Raw genomic sequence first — 12,160 nt, 5'->3', positions numbered from 1 at the left:
CTAAGACACTCCCAAAGCAGAATTCTCGGCAGAGAACTGACCCACCAAATATCAAGTTTTATTTTTAAAATAAATTTTATTTTATTTTATCCCATCCCTCCACGCCCCCCTTACATTCAAAAGCTTTGTTTCCATTTTATTGTAAACAACTGCAATTAAAATGGTTTGTAATTGGTGCACAGATTGACAAATAGATGAATGGAATAGAATAAAGGACCCCCAGATGGATCCACATATATGAGAAAATCTGGTTTTTGATGAGGGATGCCCTGAAAACCAGTGGAGAAAGTACTGATGATTTCATAAATAAAGCTGGAACAATTGACAATCTAAATGGGAAAAATAATAAAACAATACTTCAGCACACATGCACACAAAGTCAATTCGAGATGCACAAGTCCTTAAATGAAATAAAAACCTTAAAACTTTTAGAAAAAAATACAGAATATATTTGTGATCTCAGGGCAGAGGTAGATGTTGTAAGTAAATTACAAAAAGTACAGTAACACAGAAAAGGATGGATACATTTGGTTGTTTTGTTTTAATATCTAGATAGATAGAGAGATAGATAGATATAGAGAGACAGATATATATATCAGGAATCAAATTCAGGGCCTCACACTTGCCAGGCAGGCGCTGTACCACTGAGCTACATCCCCAGCCCAAAAGATTGATACATTTGATTAAAAATAATTTCTGGGAAAAAGAATAATAATTTCTGGGGCACTGGGGATGTAGCTCAGTGGTTTCGCAGCCTGCTGGGCAAATGCAAGGACCTGAGTTCGATCCCCAGCACCAAAAAAAGAGAAAGAAATGAAATAACAAGCCATAAATTTGGATATTTGTAATGTACAATCAATAAATGATTAAAATTCAAAATAGGTGAAAAGTTTTACAAATTCATAAAACTAAGACAAACAATCCAATAGAAAAGGGGCAAAGGACAAAGATAGTTTACATAAGAGGAAACAAGTATGACCAAGGAATGTATGACACCATGCTCAATCTAGTTATTATTCATACAAATGCAAAAATAAAACCACAACAAAATATTATTTCTTACACGCCAGTTCACCAACTAATGAAAATTGAAAATCTGACAATTCAGTCTATGGAGCAATGTAATGATCATCTACTCTCAACAACAGTATATGGTGGTGCTGGCACTTTGAAAAATAGCACACATTTTTACCTCCCAGCAATCCTATGTCTAATTAAGTTTCTAGAAAAAATTCTTACACGTGTGCATAAGGTATATAAGAATGACCAAAGCTGTTGTGTTTATTAAAAATCCTATAGGGCCGGGGATTTAGCTCAGTGGTTCAACCAGTTGCCTCGAAAACATAAGGACCTGAGTTCGATCCCCGGGACCAAAAAAAAAAAAATCCTAGAACCACTTCACACATACCAGGATGGCTGTTATTTTAAAAGATCACTAGAAAATAACAAGTATTGGTGAGTATATGGAGAAATTGGAGCCATTGTGCACCACTGGCAAGAAGATAAAATAGTTCATCTTCTCTGGAAAGCAGTATGGTGGTTCTTCAAAAAATTAAAAACAGAATTACTATGTGTCCAGCAATTCCAACTCTGGTATATACCTAGAAGAACTGAAAGCAGAAATTTGAACAGATGTGTTTACCTGCATTTATAGCAGCATTATTCACAATAGTCAGAAGGTATCAGCAACCTAAGTGTCATCAACAGACAAATGAATAGACAAAACGTGGTATGTAGAGACCTTGATTTATGACGGTTGGGCTCAGGATTTTTTTTATTTTATAGTGGCACAAAAGCAAAACACATTCGGTAGAATTGTACTTTGAATCTTGGACTTTGATCTTTTCTTCCTGTATGCCACATAATCCTCTCTCTGGATGCTGAGCAGCAGCCTCGAGCACAGCTGCCAGTCAGCAACGTGATCCCAAGGAGAAATGGGCAACACTCGACAGTGTGCTGTGTACAGTTTGGATGCTCCATAGGTCAGGCAGGTTCAATGCATTTTTAACTTGGGATATTTTGAATTTATGATGGATTTATCAAGATGCAACTCCATTAGTTACAGAGCATTTTAATTTATTTTATTTTATTTTATTTTTTGGTACTGGGAATTGAACTCAGGGTCTCATGCTTGCCTGGCAGGCACTGTGCCACTGAGCTACATCCCTGGCTGTAGAGCATTTTTATAAACAACAGAATGCTATATATTTTTCACCAAAGAAGTGAAAATATCTTTATGCATGGCTATTTCTGCATAGAAAATTCTGAGTTCTAAAACAAGTCTATTATGTGAGAAACCCAAAATATAAATAAATTAAAGAGAAAAAGAAAAGATGGATAAAGAAAATGGAGATAGATCTTTTGCCAAAGGGAAGGGAACCAAGAGATTGGGGGAGAGGGCACGAGGGGAAGGGGATGAAAGAGAAATGTGCTGTGTACATGTACCAACTCCACATGATAAATGTAACAATTATGTACTAATAAAATAAAAGTTTAAAAAACAAATCTACTCGAACTAACAAGTTAGTTCAGCACAGTTTCAAGTCATAAGCTTAATATTAAAATAGCAATTATACATCTCTAAATTAGCAGTGAACAGTGGGAAAATACCTAAAAATAAATTTAACAAGATATATGTCATGGAATATTATTCAGTCTCAAAAAAAAAGGAACTTCTGACACATGCTGCAGTGTGGATGAATCTTGAGAAGATTATGCTACACGAAATAATCCAGTCCCAAAAGGACAAATGCTGTATGATTCCACTTCTATGAGATCCCTAGAGTAGTCAAATTCTTAGAGACAGAAAATAGAATGGTGGTTGGCAGAGGAAAGAGGAAGGAGGAATGGGAAGTTATTCTTTAATTGATAAGAATTTCAGATAGAGAAGAGGAAAAAAATTCTAGGGCTAAATGGTTACACAACAATCTGAATGTATTTAATATCCCTGAACTGTACAGTCAAAAATGATTAAAATGGTAAAATGTATGCTAGATTTTTCCACAATGAAAATATATGTAATTGATAATTTACCTTAGGGCTGGGGATTTAGCTCAGTGGTTCCGGTGCCTGCCTCGCAAGTGCAAGGTCCCGAGTTCAATCCCTGGTACCAAAAAAAAAACAAACCAAGATAATTTACCTTAATAAAATATTTTAAAGATGACAAAACAATCTTAGAAACTACCCATATGTGCATCAGCAGTAGAATGGATAAATTGGAGCACAGTGTGTGTGTATAATGTACTACTATACAGCAAAGAAAATAAAGATCTATACCTGCACACATCATTGCGGGTGACTTTCATACAAAATGAATTAAAAGGGCAAGTTACAAAAGAAAATCCTTCAATTATATAAAGGTCAAAACATTACAGCATTTTGAGGTATAATTTATATATAATAAAACTGTAAAGGAAAACAAAGGAATGAGTCTCACAAAATTCAAGATGGTGGCTATTTTTCGGTGGGTTAGGAAGGACAGACATGATCAGTGAAGGGAAATGAGGGAGCTCCTGAGGTGTTAGTGGTGGTATATTATGCTGGGCAATGGATATGTGGGTATTCATTCTATATTCTTTAAAGTGTATGTGTGTTATATATACTTTTGGTACATGTATGATACTACATAATTTTTTAAAAATCTTATATGGAAAAAGGAGCAGAAGAAGTCTAAAATGATGGTGTCAAGTAGAGGGGCTCTTGTACTTTCAACTTTCTGGGTTTTTAAAAAATACTCTTTTGTATTTTTATGTGGAAGAAGCATGAAATTATATTAAGAAAAAAGGGAATAAAGAGCCCTTTCCCCTCAAATTTGTTCAGAGAAAAGGGAAGTGAAAGGAAATGGGCGAAAGCTTTGGGCTTCACCTAGTTCTAACAAAAGATGACATTGGAATTTTGAGGCAAAGTGCTATCTGTTACTAGAGATAACATGTTTTAGTGATTGTCTTGAGGGAGTAAGTTTTCCTCCCAAAAATAAACTTCTCAGTTCCTCTATTCAGAAAATCCCTGCTAGTTTCAGGAGTGGGCAGACGTCCATCTGAAACAAGGAGATGTAACCAAGGAGAGGACCAAGCCACAGGGTTCAGCCAGCCCTTGCTGGGATTGATTTCAGATGAAAACCTTACCACAAATCCCCTTACAATACCCTTAAAGACCAGATGAAGGACATTTAAAAAAGAGGAACATAGCAGAGCCTTGAGAAATCATTGAGATAGGAAAAGAGAAAATGTGGTCCAGTGTAGTCATCATATATCTGGATGGGATGATACATGCCTTCTGGGTAAATTTGTTCAAGAGATCTTAGATTTCTCTTCAGTCCTATTTTCTCATATACCTAGTTTCCCTCCTATCATCCTGGAAATTCCCAGTACAAGACAAATTCAATTATTCACCCTGGAGTTGTTGTGTGTTCCACAAATATGTATGCAACTTCCACCAAGTGTACAAGCCTTGTTGGAGGCCAGGAAACACTGGTGATGGGGCAGCCACCCTCCCTTCAAAGAGCTCTCCATCAAGGTATAATGGCAATTAGAATGGGATGGGAAATGCTTTGATAAGAGTATACACAAGACGTTGTGAGCCACAGAAAAGAGACATCTAACCCTGCATAGGGGTAGCAGGAAGGACAATCAAAAGATGGCTCTTGAACCATCATAAAGAGTTATGGTAAATGAGGTACAGAGGAGTTTGGACAGGGAGAAGTTCTTCCAGGCAAAGAGGACCACACGAGTAAAGACAAGGAAGAGAAAAATAGCATGGCATGAAGGAAAACTTTCTTTCTTTCTTTCTTTCTCTTTCTCTCTCTCTCTCTCTCTTTCTTTCTTTTTTTATTTCTCTCCTTCCTTCCTTCCTTTCTTGAGTTGGGATCATAAGGCAGGGCCTGCCCAGAAGAGGCTGGAGAAATTAATCTAGAAGATGCTTTCTTACCAAGTAGAAGGGACTTGAAAAAAAAAGTAGAAGGGACTTAAACTATATCCCCTGGGCACTGGGGACCCATGGAGTTATTTAAATAAAGAAGAGAGGTGTAAATGAGTCCTTTCTATCATGATCAATCTGCCATTTAAGTGACCTTTTTGATGATATCATAGGCCAAAGGAAACTTAGGGTACCAACCACAGGCAGATAAGGTAAAGGCCTTTCTGTTAGCTTTCCATTACCATGACAAAATATCAGGTATAAGCAATTTATAAGGAAGAAAGGTTTATTTTGGGTCATAGATTAACGTTTCAGTCCATGGTCCTTTGGCCCCCTTATGTTGGACCTGTGACAATTCAGTACATCATAGTGGGACTCTATGGCAGAGAAGAAGCTTGTTCACTTCATGGCAGCTGGGAAGCAAAAAAAAGGATCCCAATAGCCCTTCAAAGGGCACACCCCCAAAGACCTCACTTCTTCTAGGACCCACCTCTTAAAGGTTCCACCACCTCCCAATAGCACCAAACTGAGGACCTGGCCTTTAACGCGACTGTTTGAGGGAGATTCCAGATCCAAACCACAGAAGGCATATACAACCTAAACTTAAGAGAGACAAATCCCTGTCTGAGGGCTAGTCCCTCAAGAGTCAGTTCAGAAGATGAAAACCCATTAAAAGTGTGGTTGAAGGCATATCCATTGAATGTCAGGCCTCAAGATTAAAATGAAATGCCTACATACCTCTGGGGGATAAACAAAAGCTTGAGTACCACCCTTTTGAGATCCATAAATAAACCATTATCTCATTAAGGGTGGGCCATCTTTTCCCACCCACTAAGACTAAGACTAAAACAACTAAAACAAAGATAAGACTAAAACTATGGACTACTGATCAGGGTTGATGGTATCATCCATGTACCTTTGCTACAAGACTTGGCTTCTCCATTGGGTCAGTGTTACCTAAGTGACTATGCTTGTAATCCTATTGGTTGATCACAGTTTTTTCCCACCTTGTACCCACCTCTTGATTTTGCTATATAAAACCTCCCCTATAAGTAGAGTCTGTGGCAACCCACTTTTCCACTTTCCCACTTTCCCTTCTTTTCTCTCTTAAGAGCTATCTCTCAGTAAAATTTCCTACTTTAAAACAACAAATCCCTAGCTGAACCCCACTTCGGGAGTCATTTGCTATGGGGAGTCCCTGATATTCTCTGAGTCCCTGTGTCCTCATCTGTAAAGTGGACTTGATGAGCATTCAGTGAAACACTACACATGGAGCCTCTTGGCATATAAGGGATGTGTAGATCTATAGTCATCTGAATAGTATCTCCTAGACATTGGAGGTTATAGGGCTTCCTTTTGGTTTTTGGTGCTGAGGATTGAATTTATGGCTTTGTGCATGCTAGGCAAGTACTCTACCACAGAGCTACACCCCATCCCTTTTTGTTATTTTATTTTTAGACAGGGTCATGCTAAGTTGCCCAGGCTGACCTTCAACTTGCTATCCTCCTGCTTTGGCTTCCCAAGCAGCTGAGATGACAGCCATGCACTTCCATACCCAGCCTCCCAGATATATTGTTAATCCAAAACTCAAGTGGCTAAATGATATGTATGATACTACTAATCTAAAAGACAAATGAAATACAATATGTACATATGTAAAATGCAGAGAAAAAAAGTTGAAAATTTGCACCAAATGAAAAATAGGGGAAAAAAGAAAAATAAGGGTGCTGGCTGGGTGTGATGATGCACGCCTGTAATTCCAGCCTTCATGAGGGTGAGGCAGGAGGACCACTGCAAGTTCAAGGCCAGCCTGACCTACATAGTGAGTTCAAAGCAATCTTGAACTACATAGCAAGACCTTGTTTCAAAAAACAAAACAAACAAGCAAAAATAGGGAGCTAGGGGTGAGTGGAAGAAAAGTAAGATTGAAGTTGGAGATCAAAGGTGGATTTAAGGCAGAAGTGGTGGTGCATGCTTATAGTCCCAGCACTCGGGAGGCTGAGGCAGGTGCATCGGTGAAAGTTTGAGGCCAGCCTGGGCTACTTAGTGAGACCCTGTCTCAAAAAAAAAAGAGAAAATGAAACAAAACAAAATAACCCCCCAAAAAAGTGGATTTAGCTTTGTATGTAGTTTTCATTTTTATGAGGAAAACAGATTCCTTTATGACTTGTACTTAAAAATTATGACTGTAGTATTTAAAAATTAATTTGAAAGTAACCCAACAAAAACCTTTGATAGTGAGCAGGTACATATCTTACTTATACAGTAAAATCTGATGTCTTTCTGGTTCTGTTTCCCAATTCACCCCACTTCTGACCCCAGTCTGAGGCTCAAGTTACTTCTGGGCCATGATAGTCACTATCAATATTGGCAGAAGACTTTCTTCTCTAAAGATCTCTCAGTGACCTCATTTGTCTCCTCTCCAGGCTCTCGTGCCCCTAGAGACTCCTAGAGGGGCTGACCTCGGTCCTCAGCCAGAACCCTGAGGAAGCTGCCTCCCTCCAGCCTTCTGGGAGGCCCCCAAACATTTAGAAAGCATTCCCCATCTCCTGGACTCAGAGCTTACTGGCTGGGAAAATGGAATGACACCTCCCTCCATTGCATTCTCCCCGAAAAGCTCAAGATCACCCCTGGCACATGAATAAGCCCTGTCTGATGAAGGAAACTATCAGCCATCATTGCTTAGCCAGGGGAAGGGGCTGGGCACAAGAAGGACCCACTCTTCATGGTGGAGCCTTTGTCCTGTTTGAATCTCTTCTTAAATGTTACTTGTGAAATTAACTCATTACTATTTCTTTAGTGCAATAATCAGTTGGTGCAAACAAAAGCAAGTTTCACAAGAGCAAATTTTATTTTGATAACTGCTTTAAAGCGGATGAGAGTTCTTGATGAATGTACAGTTTTGAGGGGCAGAGTGGAAGGAACAATGATCCTCTGATGATTCTAAACATGATCATGCCCTCTTCTGGAGGACAGGATACAGATGTCTATATCCTGTCTACGTAACACCCAAAACCCTTCCTGGCTCTCATGTGAGGATTTCTGGAATTTGATTCACATAGGAAGCTAAGTCCAGGCTCTGCTAAAAATGTAGTTGTTTGTAAAGGAACAAAACAGTGCAGAGAATGGAAGGAATTTATAGAACAGGGGGAGGCCTTGGTCTCTGTTCTGACTCATTCTCCTTGCTTTGATGGGACTGTGACACCCAGAGGTGGGTTGTGTTTTCGGATCCAGCCAGATCCAGATCCAGATCCAAGGGAGAGTGAAAGGAGTGACACAGAATCAACACCTCACCCTCCTGATGAGCACTAGCTTCATTCTGCAGAGGAAAGAACTGAGGCCAGAGTGGAGAAGGGGTCAGCCCCAGCGAGACCTGGGCAGGCTCAGATCCAGAGCCCTGCCTGGCGAAGCCTTCTTTTACACCCTTGCCCTCACCTCTGACCATGCAGCTCTCCATTTTGCCTTGAGAAATGGCAGTCTGGCTGGGGCCATTGGAACCGGGGTCACTGTTGGGCTTGTTTATGTTTATACTGATTTATGGAGTGCTGAGCACTTAGACTTGGAGAGAAAGGGTTCCTGTTCTGTGATACTGGCTTCTCATGGACTTGGTTTTTGTTTTGTTTTGTTTTTGAGACAGGGTCTCCCTATGTAGTTCAGACTGGTCTTGAATTCACTATGTAGTCCAGGATGGCCTCGAACTCAAGGCAATCCTCCTGCCTCGGCCTCCCCAGTGCTGGGATTAGAGGTGTGTACCACCATGCCCGGGTTTCTCATCGATTTGTGAAGAGAGGGAGGAGAAAAAGGAAGGAAGAAATGGGCCCAGGATTTAGCTCAGTGGTGCTGTGACTGCCTTGCAAGCGCAAGGTCCTGAGATTGATCCCTGTACCAAAAAAAAAAAAAAAAAAGAAGGAAGGAAGGGAGGGAGGAAGGAAGGAAGAAAAAAGAAAAGAGAAAGAAGGAAGGAGAAAGAGAAAGAAAAAAGGAAGGAGAAAGGAGAAGGGAAGTAAAAAGAAGGAAGAAAGGAAGGAAGGAAAGAAAGAGAGCAGGGGTCGGAGAACCTCCAACTCTGCAGATCTTAGAGACGGAGAGGTTGAGGCTCAAGGAAGTGCAGTGATTTACTGCCGAGTCACCAGTCTCCCAGAGTCAAAGACCTTTTCTGTTTCCTCTTCAGTCAGTTTGACACCGAGCTGCCACGGCCCGCCCTGAGGAAGCAGAGCACAGTCATCAGCCAGGAGAGCGGACCCACCTGGCCTGGACGTCACGCAGCCTACGCACGCTGACGCCAGCCCGGTGACACACGCTCACGCTCCGGCCACCTAGAGCCAGAGACCCCAGGTGCAGGCTCAGAGCAGGAACAGCAGGAGGAGCCTGCAGGGTGGGGCAGGCGCTGAAGCTGGAGGGAGACTGGAAGGATGAACTTTGGGGAGAGCCCGGCCCCACCCCGGGCTGTGCCACACACCTGAGGAAAGGGTCTGAGAGACTTAAAGAAGATGAGCAGGTGGTGCTGAGTCACTGTAGCTTTCAGGAGCCACTGACAGAGGCAAAGTCACTTTGGGCAGACCGACTGAGTCTTTGAAAAGTATAGCAGGAAACTCAGAGGGCTGCTGTGTGTTTGGAACAACTGCTCCCTCTGTATGGATCCCAAAGATTCTATTTTCATGTAGACACTTTCCCTAGAGTAGGAGGGTGAGCACAAACTATCATTTCGTTAAATGTATACTATGGGCCTGATTCTATACTAAACTCGGGGCCTCCATCAGGTCCTTTAATAGTAGATATGGGCAACACTAACCCCAGATTAGCAATGAACAAACTGAGGCACTGTGGAGAACACTTTGAAATAAGATGGAATTGTATAACCCTAAGTGTGCTGTAACCCTAAAGTGTGCTGTGACTTTAAGAGTGCTGTAACCTAAGTAGGACATAATCATAAGAGTGATGTGTAACCATAAGATATGAAAGTAGAACCTTAAGCGGTATGGAACTGATAAGGGTGTGCCCTGAACTGGACAGGGTGTACCCCGAACTGGACAGGGTGTGCCCCGAAATGGACAGTGTGATAATATGTAATAAGTCTGAACCAATACCACAAACGCCCAGTTAGAATAGTATAAAAGGAGCTGAAGACCCCAAGCAAGTCGACGATCTGTCCCACCGACCAGTCGACTAGTCACTCTGCTGATCTGACTATCGACCGAGACATCTGCACACCTGATCCCGCTGGAAGGAGCATCTCCGCCGACCAGACAAGACTAGAGGACGAGGCAAGCGGAGAGGCGGATAGCCTAGCGTGACTCGACGCCCTTCGTCTACGGATCGGATCGGACCCTCTGACCCTAGGGGAGGAAACGTCGCGCTCCCATAAGGACTTGCGCAGTACAGGTACAGGGACGTGGTAATTGGCAGACTTAATATTGTGTGATAATTGCATTGAAGTGAATTATGATACTATAAGTGTGTGAACTGCCATCCGAGTCCGAGTCCTCTTTACCCACGGTGCCTGTTCGCGACAGGCACAGAGAGGTTCAGTAACTTGCCCAGGGTCACACTGCCTTAAAAACAGAAAATAGGGAACTGGGATAGGATTGGAATGCAAGTCCAGGACAATCCAAAGTATATTATCTCATGAGATTAACAGAACAGGGGCCCAATGAATGGTTAATGTGTCCAGGAGAAGGAAAGGTTCTGGCAAGTGGGTCTCAAGCAAGAGTCAAAACTGAACTGTAAACTGAGTGTGGTGGTGCATGCCTGTAACCCCAGCACTCTGGGAGGCTGAGGCAGAAGGATTGCAAGTTTGGGCAACTTAGTGACTTAGCAAGACCTTGTCTCAAAATAAAAAATAAAAGCAGGGCTGGGGATGCAGCTCAGTGCAAAAGCCCCGTGTTCAATCACCAGTTAAAAGAAAAAAAGGACTGAACTGACCCTTACAAGGGAAATTTATACTCCTAGATTTATTTGGATTCAGAGACCCAATGCAGACTAAGGAAGGGGCTCAGAAAAGCAACCCAATGGACTGAGATCTTCTTGTGTGCATTGAAAACATTAGAAAGTTACCTCCCAGGGACTGGTGACCAGGTAGGTTTGCATGTCACTATGTAGGGGAGCGTCTAGCACTTCACATAAAATGGCAGTGGTGTGCACACCACACTCCAGTGACACATGCACACGTGTGCTCCATTGACTGTGTGTCTGTGTGGGATACAGGAGTTGGTGCCAGAGTGGTGGAGGACACATATCTCCTCTCCATATCCATGGAGAGTGGGCCAGCTAATATTGCTTGAGCACCTACTATGTGCCTGGCACTTTGCCAAACACAAACAGCAACGGGGAGTCCAGGGTCCAAGGAGGATGGGATTTACAGCCATGAAGAATTAGCTATTTGTCTGGCTAATCTGCTCTTGCCAGGACTTGGGTTGGGAGTGCTTTAACTCTTACATCGCTTGCATGTATGTTCTTTTCCTGCAGGAAGAAGAGCCCAGCAGGAGTGGGTACAGGAGTGCTTGGGAAGAACTGCCCAGCATCTCACTATGGAAGGGCCACCCTGAGCCCATCACTTTGAGACCAGCCGCATGATGGCTTTCTTTTTTTTTTTTGGTGACTTTCTAATTCGATCCTCCCTTGTGGCTTTTCCATGGCACTCTGGGGTGAGAAACAGCTCTCCCTTCTCATTTGTTTTTTCAGTGTAAATTCAACTCTTATTTTTTCCATTCAATGTCATCACTAACAATTTTGATGTTGAACTTGTCCCAGATTAGCCAATGGGAGCTCTTGAGCTGGCTCCTGTGTCCTTTTGACATGTCCCTATCATATCCCCTAAGTGGATGAGGACACACCATATTGTTTCTTTAAGACTGCTTTTCTTTTCTTTTTTTTTTTTACAGGCCTGTTTTTCCACTGGTGGCATTCATCAGCGACCTTCACTGGGTTTTTTGGGGGGTTTTTTTGGTACTGGGGATCAAACTTGGGACCTTGAACTTGCAAGGCAGGCGGTGGCACCACTGAGCTAAATCCCCGTCCCCATTCACTGTGTTTTTGATCACACCTCATGGAGACAGTTATGAAAGAAGACTTCCAGAACTGCTTCAGAAGTGGCAAGAATGATGGGATAAGTATGTTCAAGCGAGGGGAATAATTTGGGGGGGATTAATGGCAATGCATCTTTTAATGTAAAAAATTCTTTAGAATTTAAACATTCACCATATTGTATGTTCTGACCACACCTTGTACTTAATCATGATAATATGTG

At 41.9% G+C, this 12,160-nt stretch overlaps 1 long non-coding RNA gene across 1 annotated transcript; it reads left to right on the top strand.

Moving 5' to 3' along the window:
* Positions 1 to 10,053: 10,053 nt before the first annotated feature.
* LOC147822949 (uncharacterized) lies at positions 10,054 to 12,160 on the top strand. The gene is made up of 3 exons (XR_015444782.1): positions 10,054 to 10,296; positions 11,380 to 11,558; positions 11,796 to 12,160. It is a non-coding gene; the product is annotated as an uncharacterized LOC147822949 (long non-coding RNA).

Source organism: Heterocephalus glaber, unplaced genomic scaffold (genome assembly GCF_053883595.1).
Source record: "Heterocephalus glaber isolate CG9 unplaced genomic scaffold, H.glaber_assembly_v1.0 deba00001606, whole genome shotgun sequence".
Taxonomy (NCBI): domain Eukaryota; kingdom Metazoa; phylum Chordata; class Mammalia; order Rodentia; family Bathyergidae; genus Heterocephalus; species Heterocephalus glaber.
This window is presented reverse-complemented; position numbering and strand designations above follow the sequence as displayed.